The 25488-nt window shown below is 45.5% G+C and overlaps 1 protein-coding gene across 11 annotated transcripts in view; it reads left to right on the forward strand.

Annotated features, from left to right (window-relative positions):
• The window catches only part of ZNF536 (zinc finger protein 536), a 431821-nt gene that overhangs the window by 86683 nt on the left and 319650 nt on the right, over positions 1-25488 (forward strand). The window contains exon 1 of one of the 11 annotated variants that reach the window (XM_079117616.1): positions 90-138. The exons of the other annotated variants lie outside the window; for them this stretch is intronic. The gene's annotated coding sequence lies outside the window, so the exon portion shown is untranslated. Of the gene's footprint in view, positions 1-89; positions 139-25488 lie in introns of those variants that run through there. 11 annotated transcript variants of the gene reach the window in all.

Below are 25488 nucleotides of genomic sequence, written 5' to 3' on the forward strand. Positions count from 1 at the left end.
ATATGTTGACTAATCCCTTCCCTGTCTGAGAGCGTTTTCCAGATCGTAGACAAATACACTGGAGGCGTTTAAAATAGAAGTCCGGGCATGGCCACAAGTGTATTCTGGGGAGTTACGGAATCCACGTGTTTTAGGCAGGTGAGTATTTATAGGCAATGCCGTGAAGTTGGGGACGCCCGGAAACACTCTCCATCATCTGGAAGATTGTGGCAGGAACATGCTGGAATGATATTCTGCTTTTATTTATTATTTGCTACCAATGTGACTATTTTTTAATTCTTTTAAACAAATAATTTCATCGTAAAGCCTCAGACTGATTTTTTTTTTTTTTTTTTGCAAAATAGTTCTAGTGAGCTAATTTATTTTTCAACTTTAAAACATCAGCATTTTATAGATCGGAATTTCACAATGTGAGGATGATTGCTACGTACAATTTGCAAAATTGTGATTAGCCAGCCCTTGCTTTGAGTTAGTTCTCCCTAATTCACAAAGGCTTCCAAGAATAGTCTGCACAAAATTCAGTTTGCAAATTGCAGGGCAGATTTTTAGAGGGCAGTTTAAAGAATGAAGTCCTAAGGGTTTTATCTATATTTATATCTCTTGTTAAACCAAACTCTTATGTAAATGTTACAATCTGTAAATAACTAGCAGGGCTGCCTTCTTAAAGGCAAGATTGCGTCTCCATTTTTGAGATTTAGCAAAATTATTAAATGGCAGAATTGACTAAGATGCAAGTATATTTGGAACGAGCTAATAAACATTAATCAATATCATCAGCTGTATTTGTGTGAATATTTGAGGGCTTAAAAGTATGAAGACTTTCTGTTTGCAGTTGAATTTCTCACAAATTAAAAAAATTAAAATAAAAAAAAAAAAAAGGCATTGCCCTTAGTAATGTTTTAGGAGAAAAAAAGAAAATTGGAGATATCTTTGTATGCTCTTACTTTTTATAGTCATTAATGTTTCAGGAAACCTTGCATGACTGTATACAGTCTGGATTATTTTTCATTCTTCTGCCATTGGACAGGAAAGAAATTACTGGCTTCCATTAGTGTTACTGGCAATCCCCATTTTCTGACATCTGTTTCTTCCTAAACATTTTACCAACCTTGATGAAAAGTAGTTTGGTGTTAGTCGCTGACTTGAAAAAAAAAAATGAATGATAAAAATTCACATTGATCAAACACCAAAAGTCATTTCCCAATAACAAGCAATGGCTGCTGCAGTTTATTTTCTTTTCTTAAATCTAGATAACTTACAGAAATTCTAATCATGTTTAATCTTTGAATTAAACTGAATTAGTGGCTTCTCATTTTAAAATAGAAGTATAGTGGACTCATTCTAGTCAATTTTAATCAGTCTTTGGGCTCTATTCATAAGGAATGGTTTTGGTCTTTCTCGGAGAAATCATGTAATGCACTTCTCCTGAGCAAATTATACTTTCTCAATTCATTAAGTCTTCTTTATCCGCTGGTTCCCAGGCAAAAGCACATAGCATCTTGGGGGTCAGGACCCAATAAGGAAAGAAGAACTGGAATGAGCAGCTGGTGGTAGGGGGGTGGAAAGGAGAAACAGGGTCTGGACCTGCTATCTTTGGGTCTTATGGAGTCCCCTGGGCAAAAGCCCTATCAGGGTGTCTCAAAGATAGAACTATGTGAGACATACGTATTTTGGGAAATTTGGTTCCAGAGAAGAATAAAACTTCACCACCCCTCCCCCAGCTGGATTACCCAAATGATTTCCAGATTAATTTCCTCCATGAAATGACATTCAGATCTCTCCTTTCCTTGGCCCCCAGCAGAACCAGGGCTTTTGATTCAGTTTGTAAGCAGTGTTGAAGGCCATTGTGCTCTGGACATGTCATTAAAGACAGAGGTTTATTTCAATCAGTAATAGATGAATTGAATGACGAGTGTGTACTACATGCTGGAAGCAGAGAAAGAAGAAAATGGAGCAATGACCTTGCCCCAGGCCTTCATTCTAGTGGCCTGTACAAATGTGTCACACCACTTCCTCCCCTTAGGTATGGGTGTCCCGGGGCGCCTTAGGGGGCTCTCCTCCAAGGTCACATGTGGTGTAAGGGAACTGCCCTCACCTGTGGTCTGGAGCCCCCGTCCACCTCTGCAGGCTGCTCCCTGGCTCTGTCACCTCCCTTTCCTCCCCCAGAGTCCGCTCTTCTACAAGTCCACCTGACCCAGGCCCACCTCTGCATGACCACAGCCCTCCCCTCGACTTGTGGTTTAAAATGATAAAAGAAATCTTAATATAGTACCAGAAATTTAGAAAACAGAGGAACAGGAAACAAAGTCACCTCTGCACCCCATCATTCCTACTGGCCTAGCACAAACCAAGTGCTAGCCTTTTGGTAAACTTCTGGTAAATTTTTATCTTTTTTTTTTTTTTTTTGTACACATTTTTCACTGTATATAATTGTAATAATTGTACCCCTAATTTTAAATCCTTTCCTCAGGCATCATGTGATTTGTATTTTGCTAAGTTCCCATATACTTTATAGCCATCATTCTTAATAGCTGTCGTTTCCCACTGAATGGATGTGCCACTATTTACATCACAATTCCTTTATTATTGTCATTCAAGTTATTTCCAATAGTTTTCTAATATAAAAAAATACTGTGATGAGCATCTTTGTATGAAAAGAAAATCTTTTTTCCTTATTTAAGGGTATTCTCTTAGACCAAATGCCCAGAGGGGAAACTCACGGGATACAAGTTCCCACTCTGCTTTTCTGCTCTTTCTCACCAATCTCTCTCTGTTTGGGTGGGACTTGGTCTCACTGCCTCAGGGACTTTGCCAGTTCCTTCAGGGTAAGGGATGCATGTCTCCCTTGCTTACTTTTTTTGGGGTTCCCTTTAAACCTGGCTCTTGGCCAAGCCCCAAAGAACTGTAGTACAGAAAACAAAATATATACAACAGAAATGTAAGGAATAAGGGTATAGAAGTGTGTCATACAATTAATTCATGACAATATGTGCTTACATTTCTGGAAACAACAAGTGTCATCAGTCTTTATGAGCAAGTGCCTCCCCTACCTGAAATTCCCCTCTTATTCCATCTTAGCCATGCTTTGTGGGTGAAACAATCAATATTTGGGAGCCTATGCTGAGGTTTTTGAACTTTCTGCTGCCCAACACCTGGAAAGACTTCCTCTCATTCCCAGTTGGGCTTCCAGATGCCCCCAGACTACGGATCAAGGCAGAGGGCTGATGTGCTCACTGACAGCTCAAAACTGGGGTCCCACTTGACAGTAACCACTCTGGGCTATCTCCTCCCATCTCACACAACTTCATGGGGCTCCTGCTGGAAGGACTGGATACCTAATGGGAGAGATCAGCTGTGGACATTGTGGTTCTTTGGGGGAAGTAATAGGTCAGAGATGTCCTCCCATCCCATTGACTGGAAAAACCAGTGTGAGAAGTTAAGGGAAGGGGCTGGGGAGATAGCTCAGTCGGTAGAGTGCTGGCCTTGCAAGCATGAGGCTCCAGGTTCGATCCCCACCACTGCCAAAAAAAAAAAAAAAAAAAAAAAAAATTGACAAGCCAGATCACTCACCAGAGCTAGGGAGGCTCTCAAAGGGCCTGCAGGCCTCTTCACTTGGGCTGGGCTCTGCTGGTAGTCCCCATCCCTCTAATGCTTGCTGGAGAGAGGACAAGCCTGAGCCAGGAGTCCCTTGAGGCTCAGCTCCAACACTATACAAGTGCCTCCTCTCCCATGGTCCTGCCCAGGCCAGCCCCTCACCCCTTCCTTCTCTCCTCTGGCCTCCACCTGGGCCCCCCCCTCCTCAGGCACTTAACTCCAGGCAAGCAACATCTCCCACCTCCTGTTTGCATCCTGGGTCTTTCTTGAGTCGCTAATTCACCCACAATCAATAATTCTATTCTTTTAAAGAAATTACAGAATATTTCTAAGTATGCAGGAGGGGGTAAAGCACAGTGTGTTTCATTTTCGATTTGATGTGTTCTGGATTTAGAATTGCTGAATAATTCATTCCCGCTTAAAAAATAAACATACCATCTCTATGAGAAGTTGACTGGGGGGCAGGGGGCTTCATGAAGAATTGGTTCCAGGGTTATGGAGTTCTTGGGTTGGCAGTGTGAGAAAGAAACCAGGGGGAAGCTTTCCTCCTTTCCTGGTTGGTGGCAATATGGTCTTGGACAGGCTTGGAGTTAACACTGCTGGTTCTTAGAGCTTTCACCAGTCCTTTGAGAATTTCTCTCCTCCTTCTGGTGTTCAGTCCTTCAAGGTACCCATCTCAGTATTGTTCGGCTTCTCCGTCTTTCCCTTCCTCCCACTCTCCTATTCTCATCTCTCTCCTTTTGTTCCTCTATCTGCTTGACTATCTTTATGTCCCATTGTTCTTCTTCCTTTCATCTGTCTGTTTACACTTTCTCCCACTCTTTACCCAATCATTTATCTTTTTATTTACCTACCCTTAGTCATTCACCCATCCATCCATCCATCCATCCATCCATCCATCCATTCATCCATCCATTGTGTGAAGCATTAATTTCTGAACTTCAGAACTTTCCTTTGTATTCTGATGGGAGATTCGGGCAAGGAAATCACTGACAATGATACAAGGTGGTCATTTCCTGTTTGCTGTACCCCCAGCCCCCATGAAGTCAGAGCTTCTTTCTTCATAAAATTCCTTCTCTTCTTCTAGTCCTTCCTGAAGACTGATGAGCTAGGTCACCTTAAGGTGTTAATGGTGAACAGCAAGTCCATATATTTTCCAGACCCTTTGTTGTACAGAGGAAAAGGAAGACCTGAAAGAGAAATATGCACCCAAAGTCATACAATGGATAGGGCCTCAACTGTCATGTGAATGCTATTGTTCTAGACTCATCCACATCAGCTCCTTGGCTTGAGGAGCATTTTCTGTGACATCTGGGTTCACGTCTTCCTGATCCATAGGAAACAACTGCAGATATGATGAGTGAGGGCTTTTTTGGTTGAGATGGTGTCTGAGTGTCTGGTGTCCCTTTTCAGTCCTCTGCACTTGGCCATTTGGGGTCTCTGGCATCAGGCTGCTTCTGAAGAACAGAAAATGGCTGTAGTTAGAAGCAATCTATGTATGGCTCCAACTCCCGCTGCAACAATTTGATTTGGTTTGGGTGTCCCCCAAAACTTCATGTGTTGAAATTTAAACTCCATTGGGAGGTATTGCGAAGGCAGAAACTTAATCCAACTCTGGTGTTTAGAGGCAGGACCTTTGGGAGGCGATGATTGGGATTTAGATAAAGTCCTCAGGGTGGAGGCTTATCACTGAACCTTGGTGACTCTATCAGAAGAAAGGGAGAGACCAGACAAACACCCCCACACAAGCACTTCCTCTCTTGACATGTGATGCTCTGTGCTGCATCAGGACTATGTCAACAAGAAGGCCATTAACTTTACTTTGAATATTCAGAACTGTGAGCCAAAATAAACCTCTTTTCTTTATAAAGTAACCTGTCTTAGGTGTATTCATTGTAGTAATGAAAAACAGACACATGTCACCCTTGTAGCCAATCTGCACCCTCAACCTGGACACCTCAGCTGGGTATAGAATGTACGAAGAGAGGCAGTAGGGGTGGTGGCCACACAAATGAGTTCAGCTGTAAGTCAGTCAACACTGAGCTGCTGCTGACAGATTATAGAGCTTCTTTGAGGCTGTTTTTTTTTTTTTTTTTTTTTTTTTTTTTTTAAATCTGTGAAATGGAAAACAGGATGCTAACCCTTGTATTGTCACTTCTAGGGGCTGCAGTGAGGCACCAGCCAGAGCTTATGCAGGGTGAGGGCTTTGGAGAGAACTTTCTGGGGTATAGAAATTGGTGCTCTTAAAGTGCAGTCAGTTCTCCTGAGACCCCAATCCAATGCCCACTATTTGGAAGCATTCATTGTCCCCTCACCACTGTCCTTCTGCAGAGTGCTCCAGGGGTCTGTTGGGGTGTGAGTGGGCATGGAATCCTAGAAGTGCCAGGTCTGGCACTGCCTGTGTTGTCCAATTCCGTGGACTGTGGCCTGGGTGAAGTGTGGCCCTGGCACTAAAGCCTGGCAAAAGATCAACCCTGATGTTACTTGTGAACAGCCTCCAGATGTTCCCAGAGTGGGGCAAGTTGAGCCTTCATCACAGGTGTGGGGTTGCCCTGCTGTGCCAACTATTGGACATGTGTCTCTTGGCTGTCACCTCTCTTCTCAGGTGTCACATCCCTAGCTGTGAAGTGAGGGGGCGTCCTTTCTCAGCTGTGATTCCACAATGCATTCGGGGAGCCCAGTCCCACACCCGCAGACTGCACACCATATACCTCGGTCTCCTCTCTGCTAAATCACAAACAGAAATTGAACTTGGGGTCACACATGAAGTCATGAGTGTAAGTTTATTTTTTACATGTGGAGTGTTCTTTATTTACAGTCGAAATCCCCTAAAGATTAAACTTTAAAAAGATTTAATAGTGCCGGGGTCAGATGGTAACCTCTTGCCATGCTCCAGGCAAGCAAGCAAAGCTCAGAAATAGCAAGCTCTTTGAAGAGGCTCGGCAAGGAGGGTTGGCCCCACTCTGAGGAACATGTTCCTGCTGGCCAGCCAGGCTCTGTGCTCTTCTGCCAAGGCCCTGGAAGGAGGCTGGGGCCTTTGAAAGTCCACCTATGAATCTGGTGGCCGGAGCCACACAGGAGAAGAGGGTGAAGGAAAAAAAGATGCTGATTCTGTACTGAGAGTCAAAGCCACAGCTTTCTCTGTAGAAAAGTCTCTCTTTTGTTCAGGGTGGTGAAAACAAGTCTCCTTCAGATAGTTGGGCATGTCTCTTTGCCTTCTTCTCCACGATCCTCTTAAAAGCTGGCCCCTGATGATTTCTGAGAAGGCCTATGGATGAATGTTGCTGCCCTTGCACGAGACATGGGTGTGTACCTTCATCTTTGGCCATGTCAGAAAAGGGATCTGCTGAATGAATGGCCCTCAAAAGACACATTTCTTTTTTTCTTTCAACTGGGAGATTTTTCTTTTAAAGTCTTTTTTTTTTTTCTTATGCAGTTTTGGTCTCGTGTTCACTGAGAGCCTTTTGTTAAAGGACATATTATTGTTGGAGTTAGTGCAAGAAGAGAGAGTGCACATCCTCTCTGGCTGGATTTGGGTGTAAAACTCAAGCTCAGGGCCTTGGGATTTACACTGAACTGCAAATGACTGAGGCTGGTTGCCACAGCTGAACCCTGCCCTGGCCAGTGTGGTTCGTCCCATCTCTACTTCCTCTGGGAATCCGGGCTCTTCTCAGTGAGCAGTTATTTTATGAGTAAAGTGGGGTGTTTTCCAGGCCTGCATTTGATTTTCACTTATAATTATCTCCACATAAGACTTCAATTTTAGATTTTGAATTGGAGACACATGAACCCGGCTATGCATGTTAAAAGATCAGTGACAAAAATCACATGACATTTGCATGCCGTAATTGCTCCCCAAGTCCCCCTCAGCAAGCTTTGTCTGGAAGTTCTAGAAAACCTGCCTGAAGCGGCCACTCACCCTTTGTTTGGGGGCAGCTTTTGAGAATTCAGTTTGGATTTGGGTTTCTTTGTGTTGCATCTAAATTCCCCTAAGTGAGGCAAATTTATTTTCAGTTATCTTTAGATCGCATCCTTGTAACCCCCAGATGCTTGGTCTCCATCTCTGCCACTCCTGTAGCATGAGCTGTGGAATTTTTATCCTTTGGGAAATGCTTGTCCTCTGATGGTGGAATTAGCAGTCATACGACTTTTAAGGACAGAGGGCAGGTTTACATTACCCAGCAACCTTCCCTATCATGAAGGCTTCTAAAGATGAACTTGGACTACCAGTAGGTAGAATGAGTGAGCGTAATTGCCCTGGGCTCCTTGAACCTTTATTTTTAGCATGGATTCACCAGATCTTTTTTTTTTTTTTTTTTTTTTTTTTGCCAGTGTTGGGGATGGAACCAGGTGCTTTTGCTGGCCAGAGACTCTCCACTGCAGAGCTGCACCCCCAGCCCTGGTCAGACTTTTCTGTGTTGTTTCCTCTTCTCTTCAATGAGGTAGAGCACTGTTTTGTGGGGCTGGAGAGGAGGATATGAAATAATACCTGCAACACACCTAGCACAGTGCCTGGTACAGAGTGAAAGCCTTCTGTGCCTAATTAGCATAATGATCATCACTCAGATATTAGCTGAGCAGCGAGCTATTAGGTGCATTCTGTGTACCCAGCTCTAGGGAACTCCCGTGCAGGAGTGAACAGTCATTGCCCAGCTGCAGTGACCTCAAGTCCTGGAGAAGTCAGCAAGGAAATACTTCCTGAATCTCTGGAGCTCATTGAGAAACCATCTGAGACTTTGGTGGAGCCTCACAGGGCCATGGCTGCCCAGAGGGCAATTTTAACTTCTGTGTGGTGCTCATGTCCCTATCACAGCAAAACCTCTGCAGCCCCCAACCAGGCACCAAATAAACCCATTTGCTTGTAGGAAGGATCTCTGTGTAACCTATTCTCCAAGCTCTGTGCTGCCCTTGATCTGCACTCAGAACTCGATGGGAGTTCTCTACAATGGCCAGAGGGGAGGACTTGGCTCTTAATGATCGCTTATTCAATAAATAGTGATGCATTATTCTGGCTGTCCACGTAGCCTTAACTAATCACCCAAGTTCCGTTGGAATCGTTTTGTAATGCAAATAGTTATTTGTACCACATGTGAGCTTCAGAAATAAAGGTCTGATCTGGTGATTCCACCCCATCAGAGGGAGATTTGCTTGACCCAGTATGTGCTGGAGGAGATGAGCATGACTTTCTCTGAAAAAATTCATTGCATGTTCATAGATATGAAAAGAGATTTCTTTTGGATTTTTCTTGCTGCTCTTGAAGCCATCATCTCCAGGTATTTGGTGTGCTCTGAATCTAGTGATGACCTTTGAAAATTAGTGTCCATCAAGAGGTCCTTGGAAGCAGTGACCGCTTTAATTTTGCTCTTCTCGATTCCTCTCTCCTCTCACCTCTTCACTCTTTCCCCCACCCCTTGTAACAGTAGAATTAGTGAGCATTATCGGAGAGAGAAATGAGAATTAGAATTGTAGAGAGAGATGCACTTAGGCAAGGGGAGCTCTTTTGGACCTTAGGAAAATGGATCTTATTCCAGGGCTTGCTTTTGTAAGGTCCACATATCAAGAAGGCCAGCGGCTGTACATGAGAGGCACCTTAGCAGTCAGAAGGGCTGGCTCAGGGTCTCTTTTGGGCCTCTCAATAGACAAACACCTGTCCTAAGCCACATCTGAGAACATGGGCCACACAACTGCAAGCAAGTAGAACAGAGCCTTATTGAGAGAAGCCCGAAAGGACCGGGCAATCAGCTTACAGGGAATATTTTTGCTTGGTAGGAATGTGGCCCTGCTTGCTGAAAACATATCCTTTGCACAGGGAACACACATAATCCGAGGCCAACTTTGCCCTTTGAGTAAAAATAGGCTTAGCTGGAATTTTGGAGGTGGGGGGCTGGGGAATGGAGGTGGGAAGGAATCTATTTCAAGCCTGTTCAACTGAATATCTGCATATAGACTGAGACTTATAGTGAGTGAGGTCAATGGAGTTCTGTTTTGTAAAGTGAGTGGGACCAGCTAACACAAGGAAACACCCATAAAAGTGGTGATTAGGTAACATTTAAAGGAGCACCTAACTTATTGCTCATATAAGCACTTGTTGGAGTTATGTTTTAGATAGAACTTTGGAAGCCCAGGGATGATACACGTTTATCAGTCTCTCCTGCCTGCATCCAACTGCACTATTTGGTGCTGTTATAAGTTTCTTAGGGTCATGTCAATATTTCCATTAAACCACACATTTTTTTATGGAGATTTATTACTGTGACAGGATATTTTGCTCTGGGGGCATAACGTAACTTATTGGGTCTATACTTGGGGGAGATGCTTTCTCTACCAAATTTCTGAAGAAAAATCAAAATTGATTTGGGTGTTATTGAACTGTGCTACTTGATTTTCAAAAAGTATTGATTGAGCAGAATAGACTAAAATTTTACAATATAATATGTTTTGGGTGATATTTTATAATCTCATGACTTAAATCAGATACTGTACTTGCAAGTACTTGCCATTATTCCTGGCATACGGTAAGCATTCCATAAATACTGTTTTGGTTCTCTTACTTCAACTACTTGTACCACATTACCACCAATACCCATTTGCTAAGTTAGGTAAATACTGAGTGATATATTGAATACTGTATCAGAATGCTAGGAGGGCCTGGGTGCCCACATGTTAAATATTAATTGTTCTATGTCCAATCTTATATAGTATTATATTAAAATAAATTTGGTAGTGTAAGCAGCTTGAACAAAACATTTGAGGGAATGGTGCAGAAACCCTCTCTTGAGCCGTTGGTTTCTTGCGTGCTATTTTTTGTGGGCACAGCCTGGTTAGGGGCCAGTTCAGTTTCGCATCTGTCTCGGCTTTTCTGTTTTCTGGACTTGGAAGTGGGCAATTGGAGGGACTCAGAAGATCATTGACTTTGGAGCTGGGAAATGGAAGGTCTGGTTCAAAACCCTCGTTTTGCCACCAAAGGGATTTAGAAAAGTCACATTGCTGTTCTGGGCCTATGTTCCTGTTTCAGGAGCTAAACTCCAAAGCTCTTCCACTCTGACATTTGGACTCTTGAGATTCTGTCTATGAAACACCATTGGTGAGCTGACTTTGATGACCCTTATCTTCTCTCAAGTTGTGGTCACTGAAAGCTTGGGCTCTCTCAGGATTAGAAAAGGATGGAAGTAGTGGCCAGGTCACTTCCAGGTGTTGCAGTAGAGCCCACTTCCCAGCCCTGAGGGTTCCCTGCTGTGGAATCATTCAGCCTTTGCTTGAGCCATGGTACAGTGAGGCCCCTTGATTCTCAAAGCACAGCCACACTCCTGTTTGTGTAATCGCACTTCAGGAGTTAGGGCTGGAGTTTCAGTCCCTCCTGCTTTTCCATTTCCAGCAGTGGACTGGGAAGAAGAGGAGCAAGAACACTCCCGCCAGTAAATAAAATACTGTGTGTCCTCATGACAGATTACCACTTCTTATTGGATAATTCCTGAATACCATAAATCTTAGATCTTTTGTGTCCCTGTTATTGTTAATGTCCCCCATTATTGTTAATGCTTATTTCCAATCATGGTTCTTTGCAACATGAATTGAGGATAGGTGGTGTGAGGAAGTCACTCCTGACTCTGCGTTTGGGAATTGCTGTTTCGCTTGGAGTTTCTGAGGGTCTGTTGGCTGACGTCATTGACCCAGAGTGCCAAGGTCACGCATTCAACAGACTGAACTCCACTTCGTTGACATTCTCACCTCCATTAACTTTTCTTTGACTTGACCTTGGCCATCTGGCCCATAACTTCTCCCAGGTTTGGGAGTGACTGGCACCTGCATTGACATCTTCTCTTTACCCATGGTTTGTCCTGCCTTTTCTTGCAGTTCACTTTATGTCATGGTTCTGCTGTCAGATCTTCCGTGTCCTCACCTGCAGACACTTCTGCTTCTTACCTGTCTCTAGCGCCTTGTCTTCCTGCTTCTCTTCACCTAACCTTGAGGTTCAATCACTTCCGTGTGTCCCTCCTCAACTCCCTGGCTTCTTTTTTCTTTATCCTGTGCACCTAGTCAGACTCCAGCCTCAGGTGAATTCAGATCTCTGCCCTTCCAGGGCCAGCTCCTCATACTTTACAGGGGGAAACCACACCAGTCAGCTGATGAGTCTCACTCTGAATTGGTGACCACTGCCACAAGTCACTCAATGTTCCATAAGCCTGCCATGTTTCTCTAGGACTTTCCCCCAAAATGGTCATGTTGACCTTTATGCTCCTTCCTCTGCCTGCTGCTGCTGCTATCATCTCCATTAGGAAGTGGAAGGTCTCTGGAGCCTTCCTCCTCCTCCTCCTCCCCGCTCCACCAATCCACAAGTCCTCTGGCTCTTGTCTTCTCTGCCCTGCTCTGGGTCACTGGAGGCCCCAGCCCTTCTCTTCTGCTTGGAGATGTGCCTCCCTGGGAGCCTGTGTGTGGACACCCATGTGCAAGCAAATGCTCACTCTCGGCTGGCATCCTCTGCTTCTTTTCTAGGACAGTGTTTCCCCCAGCCCTTTATGTCCCAGCTTGTTCTGCTCTTTCAGACCTTAGCTGCAATGTCCCCTCCTGAGAAAACCCTCGCTTGACCTCCCTCTGTAAAATCAGCCTTCCCCAAGTGCTTGCTGTCTCTCACCCTACTTACTTTATAACGCCTTATCATCATCTGTAATTATCTTATTTATTTATCTACTTACTATCTTCCCCTTTTCATAAATCCCATGAGGGTAAGGGCCAAGTATGCCTTGTACAGTACCTGATATGTAAGAAGCACTCAATAAGTATTTGTTAAGAGTGTGCTTCTGTGATCCATGAGCCCTGCTTGGGCGCCTCCTCTCTGTTGCAGCCCCAGTCTTATCTCTAGAGGACTGTGGATTCCAGACAGAGAAGTCTGGGGATTTCATTGGATCCCCACCTGTTTCTGGACTCACCGGTAGGGTTGAGACATAGGTGAGGTCAGGCCAGGTGGAAGCTTCTGATGAGACAAGTGGAGGCAAGGGGAGGCAGGAAACGCCACTTGAACTTCTACCAGTGGGAAGGCTGGGAGGAGATTGAGTGTCCATTTGGGACACCAAGCAGGGTTTGTCCTCTGAGAGCCACATGGTTCTGGGGCCTCTGGTTGAGAGGGTCTGCTTCATCTTTCTGCCTGGTGCTATCTCTGAGCCCCAGGTCAGTGTCTTACTGTCAACCTTCTGCTTCCTGTCTCATCAGCAGCTTCCGCCTGCCCTACCCTGCCCACTCCTGAATCCTACCTGTGAAAGGTGACCCATGACTGCTCTAAGAACATCCACCCACCAGCCAATTCCCTACTGAGACTCACCACAGACAAACCACCCCACAAATTAGTGGACTGTGTCTGTGTTGACACATCTATTCTCACCCTAATGATATGTTTATTTAACTGATGACTGCTGTCCTCATTAGGGACTCATTGTTGAGCCTGGAATAGTGATTATTTTTGCTGATATTCCTTTTCTGCAAAGATGATTTTTTAAAAAATCACTCTTTTGGTGTGCTATGAATCCTTAATGAGGAGAGTTAAATTTAAAAGAAACCCCCAAACCGCCCTTCAGGTTGAAAATAGAAGTGACTGCACAAGCAGGCTGCTAATTTGCTGATTATTGATGGACACGATGGTGACAGACCTACAACTTTCAATAAAACAGGAGCCCCCTTGAGAAGAGCATGGTAGCAACCAGTCAAAGCAGCAGCTAAGCCAATGGGAAGTGAGTGCTTGGGGTTCTAGATCATTCTCTTCCCTTTATGGTTGGAATATTGATAATGGCTTCCAAAATTGGACCCCAATACTGTGTAATGGAGAAAGATGTCTGTAAAAGCTTATTAGCCAAATGCCCAGAAAGTCAATTAATGAACTTACCCACCCCTAAAATTCATCTTTCTCCTTTGGAATTCTAATTGAACTCCCATGTATCAGGTGAGTTCTAACTTGCTGCTTCTCAGACCAAGACAGTAAGACTCCAAGAAAGGCAGCGTCTTGGCTAATTTCAGGGCTAGGGTGTCGTGTCAGGACCTGGCACTAAGACTCAGGTTTCCATGCCCTAGGCAGGGAAGACACATTTCTCCTCTGAGCCTCTGTCTTCTCCTCTGTGGACAGGGCCTATGAACGCTGGCCTGTCCCCCTTTACATGTATATATTTGAAGAGATAACACCATGACAGTACTGTAGGAAACATTACACTGTGGCTTGAACACAGTGATGCTGTTAATTCATGATCAGATTCCAAAAGTCTCAGCCCAAGGACCAACCCTTAGAGACCTCCATTTATAATTAGGCTGAGGGTTGGGAGAGACAGGGAGGGTGATACAGTGTCACAAAGGAAGCAGATGTGACCACAGCATGGAGGAATTTGCACGTGGTGGGACAGAGTTAGACTGAGGACCTGGTTATTGGTTCTGACCGTGCCACATATTAGCTGTGTGACCCTGGGCAAGTCCTTGGACCTCCTGGAGGCTTAGTTTCATCACCTAATAATAGGGCTATAGTAGCATCAAATGAAATAACTGTACAGTACGGGGCTCAGTCACATCTTAAATTCCAACAGTGGAGGCTGCTCCTGCTGCTACGGCCACTCCAGCTGGGGTAGGTGCCAACCTGTCTCACCAGTGAATGGCTTCTTTCCCCTCGTGGTCTTCAGGATCCTGGCCATACCTCTCCTTCCTTGAGATCCATCCTTCAACCACACACATGTCCAGCAGATGCTGTTTTATACCCGAGTTAGACGGTGGGCTTCTAGTCACCTGAGCTGCCCCAGCAACTGGCCCTCTTCCCAGGGCCTGGTGCACCTCCTCCCTGGCCTTTTGGCTCCTGCTTTCTAGGTCTGTCCATCTCCCCCTAGCCAATACGTGTTGAGAAGCTGAGAGTGCCACTTGGGTCTGCCCTGTGGATAGAATCATCCTGATGGAGCTGTCCCCAGGTCCTGGTCCTCAGAACATTTCTGATGCTCGCTAACCATCAGGATATAAGACTTGGGCTTGCTCTCTTGGTTCTGCGTGCAGTCCTTCCAGCTGCTGCCACCAGCAGGTCAACATGGGTCTGTCCAGCAGCTGCCTATAACCACTGGATGGGACAGAATTCATAAAAGGGTGACATCAACCACGCTGACCCTGTCACTGAAAAAAAAATCTCTCCTAAATGCAGTTCAGGGGAGACAGAGTCATGGATGGACCAGAAATGTAGACCCGTCTGCATCTGTGTGTGTGTGAGGCAGGACCTGACAGCAATGAACTTTAAGTCTGGCTAGAAAGACCTATGGCCTATTTATTGGTGTATGCCTTTTAGAAGTTGTACCACAGGAGGGCTGGGACTGTGTCTGATCATTCACTGTTGTTTCTCTGGCACCCGGTATACAGTAGGTACTCATTTAGCCTTTGCTGAATCAATGAATGAATGAATGCATGGGACATCTACCCATGGAATGCTGAGATGCCCGGTGGGACAGTAGCCAGGCCTTGCTAGTGAGAGCGCGTGAACAATTGCTATGGAAATTCAGGGGCTGGCAAAGGTCCCTTCAGCCCTGGGCAGTGGAAGGCTTCTTAGGAGAAATTGCTCCTGGCTGGCACTTGGAGGAAGGGAGGAGGGAGAAGGCTTGCCTGAAAGGCAGGACAGGATGGGCAAAGGCTGACAGGTAAGTTTGAAGCCTTGTGTTAGACTGAGCATGCACTAGGGACCCTTGGAGATCATCTTTGAGAGGTCAGTAGAGGCCAGGCTGGAGAGCCCAGCTGTGACCCCTGATGTTATTTTAGGGTGGTGGCTTCTTCATATTTAATTATGAATGAAATTGCATTTGAAGACGGCAGCTGATGACGGCCTGTGGTTATGCTGTGTGGGCTGCTTTCAAAATAGCTCACCCCAAACTTCATTAGAGATTAGTTCGAGGAAAGTGCAGCTTGACCCGCCAGCATTTTTTCATATTGTCTGTGTCCGAGCTGTGTGAACTCAGGGAAGGGCAGCTGGTGGCTTTGTGGGACATGGGGCATCTCTTCCAGGCCTATTCCTGGGGACCTCAGGACTCCTCAACAGTGACCAGGTTCTTGCTCCTTCACAATTCTTTGCCCCTGGGGTTTGTCTTCTTTCCTGCTATTCAAACTTGGGCCACCCAGAGGAGAGCTTGAGAGCAGCCCTGCCAGTGGCTCTGTGTGGCCATTGAGGCCAGGACTGGCACTGCACACTCTCCTGGCCTGCAGAGTCAGGCTGCTGAGCCGAATGGCTGGTGTCCCCAATCTCTCGACTTCTCCTAAATATGGTCAGTGTTTGTAGTAGCTCCTGCCACTGTCTGCATCTGTGTGAACGGTAGATTTCGGCTTGGCCACTCCTTTAGCCAGCCTGTCCTGGCCACCCTCCCTTAGCTGGACTTAGGATAAACCCTCATTATCATTGAGATTAGCCTTAGTAAGAAGTACACATGGGCTGGCAGCAACAGCACCCTGAGCTTTACTGGGCACAGCGTGCAGTGTGGGTCCCAGTTCTTCCTCTGGGAACCCACCCCTGACACTAGCCAGAGAGAGGGCCAGCGTCCCCAGAGGAGGCATCCTCATTGCCTGCATCAAGGACAGAGATGTAACTCCTACATGAGGCTGCTTGGGTTTGCTTTTGGCTCTGATGTTCCTGTTGGACCTTCAGGAAATTGTGTAACCTTTCTGAGCCTCAGTTTCCTGGTATCTGTGTAGTGGGGATAAAGTGAATACTGAAAATTAGAACAATAATATATAAAAATATAAAGAACTTAGCACTGGGCTGGGCTCCCAGCAAGAGCTCACTTGGTGTTAACTATGTTCCTCTATCGATGATGACGATGATGATGATGATGATGATGATGATGATGATGATGATGATGATAGTGGTGATGATGATAGACCATGTGGCACAGTGGCTAAGAGAAAGGAGCCAGATAGTCTGGGATTGAATCCTAATGCTATCACTGCCTGATTATTTAACCTTGGGCAAATGACTTGACCTTGCTTTGCTCCAGTTTCCTTGTATCTGTTTGAGGGCAGGGCTAACAACATTTCCTAGGTTTGCTTGTGAGATTGAACTTGGACCACACCGAGGAGAGACTGGCCAATAGCCAGGCATGGTTAGCCTGCTGGCTAGTGAGTGTTAGTTCTTACTGCTTATTATCACGATGGTTGTATTATTATTTAGTAGTTGCATGACCTTGGTCATGCTGTTTCTCCTTGAGCCTCAGTTTCCCCACTGCCAAAGCGAGGACATGGTGACCATTGCAGGGTTTGTTCTGCTGATCCAGGTCCTGGGCGAGAGCACAGGTCCAGGGCCGTGGTTGCTGCTCCACCCCCTGGGCCGGCTCCCTCCCTCTCCTCCTGCTCCCCTGCTCCCCTCCCTCCCCTGGGCTGTGCAGTTCTGTAGCTAAGTAACCCTGGCTGATGTGTGGCTTTTGACGGTGTTGCTTGCTTGCTTGCGGGAGAGCCGCATGTGCTGCCTCCTCGTTTGGGTGACAGCTGTTTCCAGGCAGATGCCTCCCCCATGTTCTGGAGCAGTGAAAAAAGGGGAGAGTGTCCCAGATTTAAATTTGGAATGTGCACAGAATCGTGCCAGCCTCCCTGGGGGCCCTCAGAGTCCATGGCCTGGGTGCTCTTTGGGGCAACCAGACACTAGGACATTGGTGGTGTCTGGGGTTGGGGTGGAGACCTTGAAGCCCCAAATGCAGTGGGAATCCTAGACTAGCTTATAGGGCTGGGGAGCAGCCACTGAGCGCCTGCCCCCAAGGGATGCTGCGTGGGTCTGCTAGGGGAGGTGTGGGTATGAGATGCGGATGGGAAGTGTGTGCACTCAGGAAGGGTGAGCAGGAGTGGGGACACATCAGTGCCCTCTGGTCTCAGGGCGTGGCATCCGCAGCCCTGCTTAATCTGGGGCAGAAATCTGGGAGGGCCCCTGATAGGTCCCCTTGGGAGTGGATGTTGTCCCTCCCACAGCTACGGGGCTGATGTTGCGAGGATGCTGTACTAAAGGGTGACAGGAGGGCTGCCACAGCCCTGTGGTATGGAGGAGAGATTGTAGAGGGACATGGCGAGGCCAGTAGCCATGTTCCAGGCAGGCCACTCAAGTTGTAGGCGGGTAGCTGCTGTGGGTGGATTTAGAGGCTGCTTCTCAAAGCAGGTGGACTCCATGGGTGTCCCTAGCCCTAAATGTTCTCCCTCTTTCCCAGATATATGTGTGTGCTTCCAACCCTGGGGGTATCCCACAAGGTTGAGCTGGGTGTACCCTATGTGGGGAGGTCCCATGGACATTCTTCAAATTAGGGAAGTCTGGTGGGCACCCTGCTAATCCTGCTTGGCCCCTGCAGGCTGCCGTCCACTCCCAGCCCAGCTCCAGGAGAGTCTGCTATCTAAAGGGAGCGGTGGGAACAGGGAAACTGGTCAAGCCTCACCTTGGGGAATGATTTGCAGAGTCTCCCTCTCACTCTGAGACTCTTCCCAATGGCTGTGTCTCTGGGGTACAGGTCAGGGAGTCTGCCCACAGGGCCCAAACCCATGCTGGCTGTTACTCCTTGGAAGTGGCCACAAGGGGATAAGATGATGGATGTTACTGGTTGTCTGAGGAGGGTCCTGGGCACACGTGCCAGGCAACTGGTCAGGCTCCACAGGGTGACCCCCTTTAGCGCAGTCCTGTCCTTTCACCCCTCTGTGGTGCTCACTTCTCTGGGTGGCAGCATCTTCTGAGCACAGAGATTGGATTAGAAGCACAGCCTCTTTTAGTTCCTCCCCTTCCCACTTTCCTTTTTGAATCGATCAGAGCCAAACCATCCTAGTGAGGGGCAGTTTTTTTTTCTCGTATCTTTGAGGAGTCTTTTTCGCCTGCTCAGGGGTCCGGGCATCTCTGTGGACCGGGACTCAGTGTGGAAGAGCATCTGCAGTCTCTAAGTGATCATTGTCTCTTACCTGCCTATGTACACAAAAAATAAGTCAGAATGCTTTTTCTTAGCATGCAATTTACTGTCTATTTTTAACTTGTACAGAGAGGGCCAAAAAGAAAATTCCATGAGGAAGTCAGAGCGTATGGAGGTTGCAGGTATACAATCATCAAAGGACCTGAAATAATCGCCCAAATGGCATCCTTTAGAAAACGCGAGTCTCTCAGAGAGAGGGCTTCTCTTGCAACAGGCATCTGCGTGTGTTTCGTGTTCCCTCTCTTCTGCCGCTGTGCACTTAATTCGGTTCCAGCCATGTCAGGAAGACTTGAGAGAGAGAGAGAGAGAAAAAAAAAATCCCACCATTAAAGACATGCTCTTTGTTTTTTCAATCTGTGACCCCAGCAATCTCTTTAGCAAGCCACGGTTCAGTGAACTGGCGCACAGCAGCCGTTCGGCAGTGGAAAAATCATAAAACAGATGGAAGCTTTACATTTTTGTTTAGTTTTTAAGAGCAGTTTTTATAACATCGCTTAAAACCATTCTGATGCATCACACTGTTTACACTCGAAGCTTTGTAGCTAAGATGTTTACAGTATGGAGAATGTTTTAAGATATTTTATAGTTATGATATTTAGATAATTGGCAAGAAAAAAAATAGTTTGTTGAGATTGCAGTGATGTTGGTAACCGTGAAGTAACTTATGAGTCTCAATAAATATGTCCAGTTCGGTGGAAAGTACAAACTCAGTTAAAACAAAACAACACAAGAGGGAATATCTTTTTAGTGAAATCATTTCCTTTTCTTAATCAAAAGATGACAGGCAGGGCCTTAGAACTCCCATCTGCGCGGCACCACGCCACGGCTGGGCTCTCGCAGCTTCTCCTCTCATGATTGATAGCTGTGTCGCATGGGCCCATTGCTATTCCGCATGAGTTCATACCAACACTGAGTTAATAAAGTTCAGTTTTAGGAGACCACCTTAAAATAGACCCAGGGCAGCCCCCCACATCTCTTTGTCCAAAGCAACTTGTGGAGCTTTTTAAATTTTTTTTTCCTTTAACGTTGAAGAATTTATGCAGAGCTAGGATTTAGAACACCCCCTCTTTTTTTTTTTTTTTAAACTGCCCTAAAATGGCATTAATCAAAAACAATAACTCCTTTTAACTTTTCTAAAGTGCTCTAAAGGAAAGTATGAAATAATCTGTGTGTGGGCCACAAATGTGGGGAATGCAAACATTTCACAATAAACATGTTTAAATGAAAGTCCTTGGCAAGATAGCCTGCAAGATAGTACATGCTGGGTTAATTAATGCATACCCATAAAAATAAACCTCACTTTTAAGATTTGACCAATAAAAATCATTAGCATATTTGGATCAGATGACTTTATGTATACATTGAACTTCTCCATGGCACATTGTCCTTGGGAAGCCTGAAAACAGATTTCGGTTACAAGTCAAAACTCCCCTCCTATCTGCTCTTTGTGTTTCCAATACAGTGATACGATGATTTATTCTGGTTTTATCTGTTATACCTGCAATTGATCTACTGGTGATGGGATTAAATTTATCATTTTAGATGTATAAATCATAGTTAGATAGCCAGAAAAGTGTTTAGTTGCATAAAAATTCCTATTGTTTGCTTACAACACACAGTATTTGATTTTTGCTATAATCAAATTACTATAGTGCATAATTTCACTCCAAGATGTTTATTTTTTGCTATCTTAAATTGAATCATTTTGGCCTATTCACAATTGCTATCTTTTAAAAAAAAATATTTTCCTGAAATGTTGACTTTGGGTTTGGACTATGCAGTGTTCTGAGGTTCTGCTAAATTAGAAATCACATAATTTTTCTAAGTCTAATTACAGTATAGAAGCCTCTGGTTTTATGCTATGCTCTTTGTACAGGAAAAGACAAACTGCTACAAAGACCTCTTCAGTATGATGGTAACAGTAAAACCAAACTCATTTTAAAAGAACCGAAATTGGAATTCATAAACTCAGTAGAAGTTGTAACTACCCAGACAGTGAAATTCTGAGTCTACGATGATGCCACATTTCAAATCCTTATGAAAATAAAAACAACCCAACAAAAATTATTGAGGAAAAAACTCCAGCATGAGTTTAATTTTATCCAACTTTATTGGCAGCTTATTTTGAACTAATGTGCAATAAAGTTGCCAAGCAGAACAATTGAAAGAAATGAGAAAAAACATTTTTTGTTGTTTTCTTACACTGTTTGTTTTAATAAAGACTATGGAGCAGTAAATACCTGAATAAATAATTTGGGTCTTTGCACAATCATGTCTGGCTAGAAGGCTTCAGGCCTCTGGGTTGTGCTGTTATTATTAATCAGTTCCACAGAAGGCCGGGCACTGGTCCACCCTTTGCAGGGTTTTGTGGGGGCTGCTGTCCTGGGGCCTGCTTCCTCCTCCCACTCAATAGGGACAGACTTGGGCCCCTGGCTAAGCCCTTCTATGGTAGTATCATCCCAGTGTGCTTGGGAGGAAGACAGCGCCCACTCCTAAGAAAGAGCCTTTCACATGGACGTTTCTGGAACAAGGACTTGCAAGTTTGAGGGTTCCAGCAGATTATAAACAGTGTCGGCTTCATACCCTTATTTTGTGCCAGAGACTCAACATTGCCTATTTTAGAGACCATGTGTTTACGCCTACAAAACAAACCTCGGCATGTGTGTATATTTGTCCAGAAGCCACACCTAGTGACTCCTGGGGTGGGTGAGCATCTCTCCATACCACCATCCCCAGCTCTGTTTACCGATGTTAGTGAGCTCCTCGGCCCTGTTCCCCATGCCAGTCGCGGGACTCGACTTGGGTGAGGCTCTGACCCGGGGTTGCCTGCAGGGAGGTCTTTGCTCTGCAAAGACCCTATGCCCATGGAGAGAGGAGGTGCAACGTTCAGTGCACCCCTGCTAATCCTGAGTCCTAGAGGATTGAACACGGAACATGTATGTGTAATTTTTTTTATCATGAAGAAGTCCCAGAATTTACATCAGATTTTTGAGGGAGTCCTTATTTTGTGTATAGCTGAGGAACGAATCGACTTTTGTAAACAGATCTTTCAAGTAAAACCTAGGTGAAGATAACCTGCTATGATTTGAATATAGTTTCAGCGTGTTCCCCAAGATTTTGGGAGCTTGGTCCTTATTTGTGACTGTGCTGAGTGGTAGTGGGAGTCTAGGGGAAAGTCCTCGGGTCATTGGGGAAGCTGCCCTTGAAAAATATTAGGGTAGCTCTCTGGGTAGGGAGTTATAAGTGTGATCCTCTTTGGCTTCCTGTTTGACATGTGATCTCTCCTTGCATGGACTTCTGCTATTTACCACGAGGTCCTCATCAGGGCCAAGCTGATACCAGCTTCATGCCTTTGAATCTCCAGAACTGTGAACTAAATAAGCCTCTTTTCTTTATGAAGTTAGCTAGTCTTGGGTTTTTCATTATAGCTATGAAATTCTTTGAGAGGCTGGGAGCTGCCTCAGGACAGGCATAACCTGCCCCTGAGAAAGTCTCAGCTGCAGAATGCTGGGCTGGAGATAGGAAGTGGCAAGGGGCTGGCCACCCTAAGGGCATCATACTAAGTGCTACTGTTTCCACATTTTTAAGGTAAGAAGGTTGATATGACAGTTTAGATGATCACAAGCAGAAAATGTTGAAGGAAGTGAGCCAGGGTCTTGGGGTGAGACTCAGAGGATGGGGTCAGAGGATAGGTCCCTTTTCAGAGGTCCTCAACAGAACCTCAACCTGGGGTGCTTCTAATTAGGGGACTAGGATGGAGCCACTGCCTGTGTCAGACTCCTTGTTGAGGACTTCATGCACCTATCTCCTTCCTCTGTCCTTAGTGCCAACACTGGACCTTATATCTCAGGAACTGTCAGCTCTGTGTCTTTCTCCTCACCAGTGCAGGATCTGGCCTGCCATACCTTGGAAGCCCTTGCAGAGTGAGTCCTGTCCTGGGCCAAGGCAGAGGGAAAAGACCATTTGTTCACCAAGACTGGGCCTGTAGTGGCCTCAGGGATTTAAGTGCCCTATAGCTAGAAGGCTCTATGGGGCTTCTGGATTCAGTTCCCCCCAAGTACAGTGGGTAAGCCACGGTTTGGAAAGGAAAGTGAGTTAATGGCAGATTGGGCCAGGACCCGGGTCCCAGTCCTCAACCCTGTAATCTTGTCACTGCATGAAACTGCTTGTGTAGTTAAGTGCTTCCCAGTCAACGTTCTGCGGAAGACTAGAATAGATGGCTAGTTCTTGAACATCTCCTCCTCCTCCTAGCTCATCTTTTAATATAGGAACACAGCAACAATAATAGCAGCTGCTAACTATGCACCAAACGTATTATCTCATAATGAGTAAATTATTAATTATCTTAGTTGGTTTAATTTGTTCTTGCAACCTTATGGGGTAGGTTACTATGACACCCGCATTTTACAGAAGAGGAAATGGGGGATCAGAGAGGCTATTAGGTGTTCAAGGTCCACAGTCAAGCTCAGCTGCTCAGGCCAAAGTTGGCACACTCAGCTCCTCCCTCACCACCATTTCCCCCAGCACTGCAAGAAAACTCCAGGTTGGACATGGCTGAGCAGGTTCCTCTCATGTAGTTGTGTATCTATTTTGCATACATAGTTGGGGAATAGATGTTGACTTTTATTTATGGCAGAATTATGAGAAATGTCGACTTGAAATGAATCAGTTTAAGGGAATCTGTGAGTCGATTTCAAGAAAAACCTTAACTAGTTTGTGGTACCGGTTTAAGTAGACACAGCCACAAGGAGAAGGTGGTGTGTGAATGACTGAGATTTGGGGGGCACTGTCTCTGATCAGTTAAAGTGGGAGGAAAGTGCAATGCATGGCGACTCCACATTGAGGAATCTCAGATGGGTTCTTGTCTTCATCGTGGGAGTTGACTTGGTTTAAGGGAGAGTCTTGGGTGTTCATTTTTCCTGGCGTGTGTCTAAGGCACCGATGGAAACCACAGATCCAGAGAGTCTCAGGTCTTCCTCAGCATCATGCCAGCAGTCTAGGTGGGATGGCCTCAGAGGGACCGGGTCTCAAGTTTGGAATCAATGATAGGGCTGGGAACAGGAAGAAAATGGTAGATAGAGGTTGGAAGACGATTATCACGGGAAGGCTAGAGAGCATTTCATCCAAGCTCCTGGGTACTTGTGTTGTATTACCCAGGGTGGACCAGATATTAATAATTGTACTAGGACCAGTCTACAGCTCTGGCAATCACCAGGCTTCCAATATATATCCTTCTGTGCCACCACGATTGCTGTCACAGAATGACAGAGTCACTGACCATCATGAAGGCCCTAGTCCAAATGATTCTCAAATTAGCTTCCATAGGACCCCAAGGGTTTCAAGGCAAGACTTTGGGAACCAAGAGAAGGGGAGGACTCAGGGTTCTCCTCAGTAGCTTTGGGCAGAGCCACTGTGCTCTTATCAGTTCCTACACAGGAAAATTTCCTTAGGGAAAGGATTCTGCTACTAGAAAATGCTGAAAAACCACAAATTCAGAATAATTTTTTGATTCTGCAAAAGGGAAACCAAGTTCCACAGAAGAGTGAAAGAATCACAAAAGTTGACTCTATTGTCATTTTTAAATAAAAATGCTGCTGGAGCTTTGGTAGAAGAAATAAAATATGCACTTGAATGGAAACACAAGGGTTCCTATGGTCAGGCCCCTGCTTTGGCACCCAGAGCATTTGGTAGAGATGGATGTTCACCAGGGACCAAGCTCTCCATGCTCAGGGAACCCAGAGCCTGCAAGAAAGAGCTGCTCAGCAGAAGCCATCCATGGTGGCGATGTTTGAGGGGCTACTGAGTACCAGACCCTGAGTTAAGCACTTTCAGACATATTATCTCCATTCTAAAGATGAAGACACGGAGGCGATTTGGTGACTTCACATCATTGGTGCTGGAGCTTTCTGGGCTCTGGTCTAGCATATGTGCTCTCCATTGCTGTGACTCCTGCCTTCTGGAAATAGTTCCTCAGTGTCTGGCTGGATTTCACTAAAGCATACTGAGCTGGATTTCTCATTGTCAGGAACATCCTGACCAAGTCTTCTCCTCTAGAAGGATCAGACAAGAGACAAGAATATTTCTGTCTCCCTTCTGATTCTTCCAGGTTCTGTGCAGAATCCTACTGGCTGGAGCTAAAGATGGGTAACCAAACTTCTCAACAGCAACCAAGAGCAGGGACAGTATTTCCTGTATCTTTTCCTATATCTCATATCAACCCACTAGGAGTGCTAGAGACACTCAAATATATACTTGTTGATTAAGAGTTCATGGATACTCTCATTCATAAGACATATGTATTTGTGTGCTCATGCATTAATTCATACACGTATTACACTTTTTATTCCTTCTCTCATCACTCTCTCTCTCCATCTATCCATTCAAAGTGTCTTTATGCTTTCCTCCACTCATTCATACATTTGGTCATGTGTGCACATGTTGATTAGTTCATTGAACAAATAAAAACTTTGCAATGAAATAAAGCCCCTGGAGGAACATGTAATCATTAAACCCAGGGTAGACATCATTTGATTTAGAGGCACATGAAATTGGACGAATAGTGTCAGGGACCCTGAGAGAGAATTTTTGGCCTATGAGAGATGACCATGGAATCTTAGTGTCCCTTATAGGCAAAGGTGTTTGAGGCCTCCCTCCTGTTTTTCTCCATGGCTTGAGAATTCATGCTCAGGGTCTCCCCAGCCAGTCTTCAGGTGACCCTAGGCCACTCTGAAACTTGAGAACTGGCAGAATACCCCCTGGGGAAGCAATAGATGGTGGAGTCCTGGATGGCAACAGGGTGGGAAGGAGGACTGTGTACACGGTCCCCTGAGGGGCCTGTGTGGAGTGGGGCAGGAGAATAGGAAAGCAGAATTCAGGTTCCTTCTCTTCCTCCACCAAAGAGTTTCCATCCTTCATCTTTTTTTGAATTTCCCATGGTCCCTGGGGGCAGGCAGAAGGGATGCCACTGTGCCTC

This window comes from Sciurus vulgaris (assembly GCF_902686455.1).
Source record: "Sciurus vulgaris genome assembly, chromosome: 17".
NCBI classification, from domain to species: domain Eukaryota; kingdom Metazoa; phylum Chordata; class Mammalia; order Rodentia; family Sciuridae; genus Sciurus; species Sciurus vulgaris.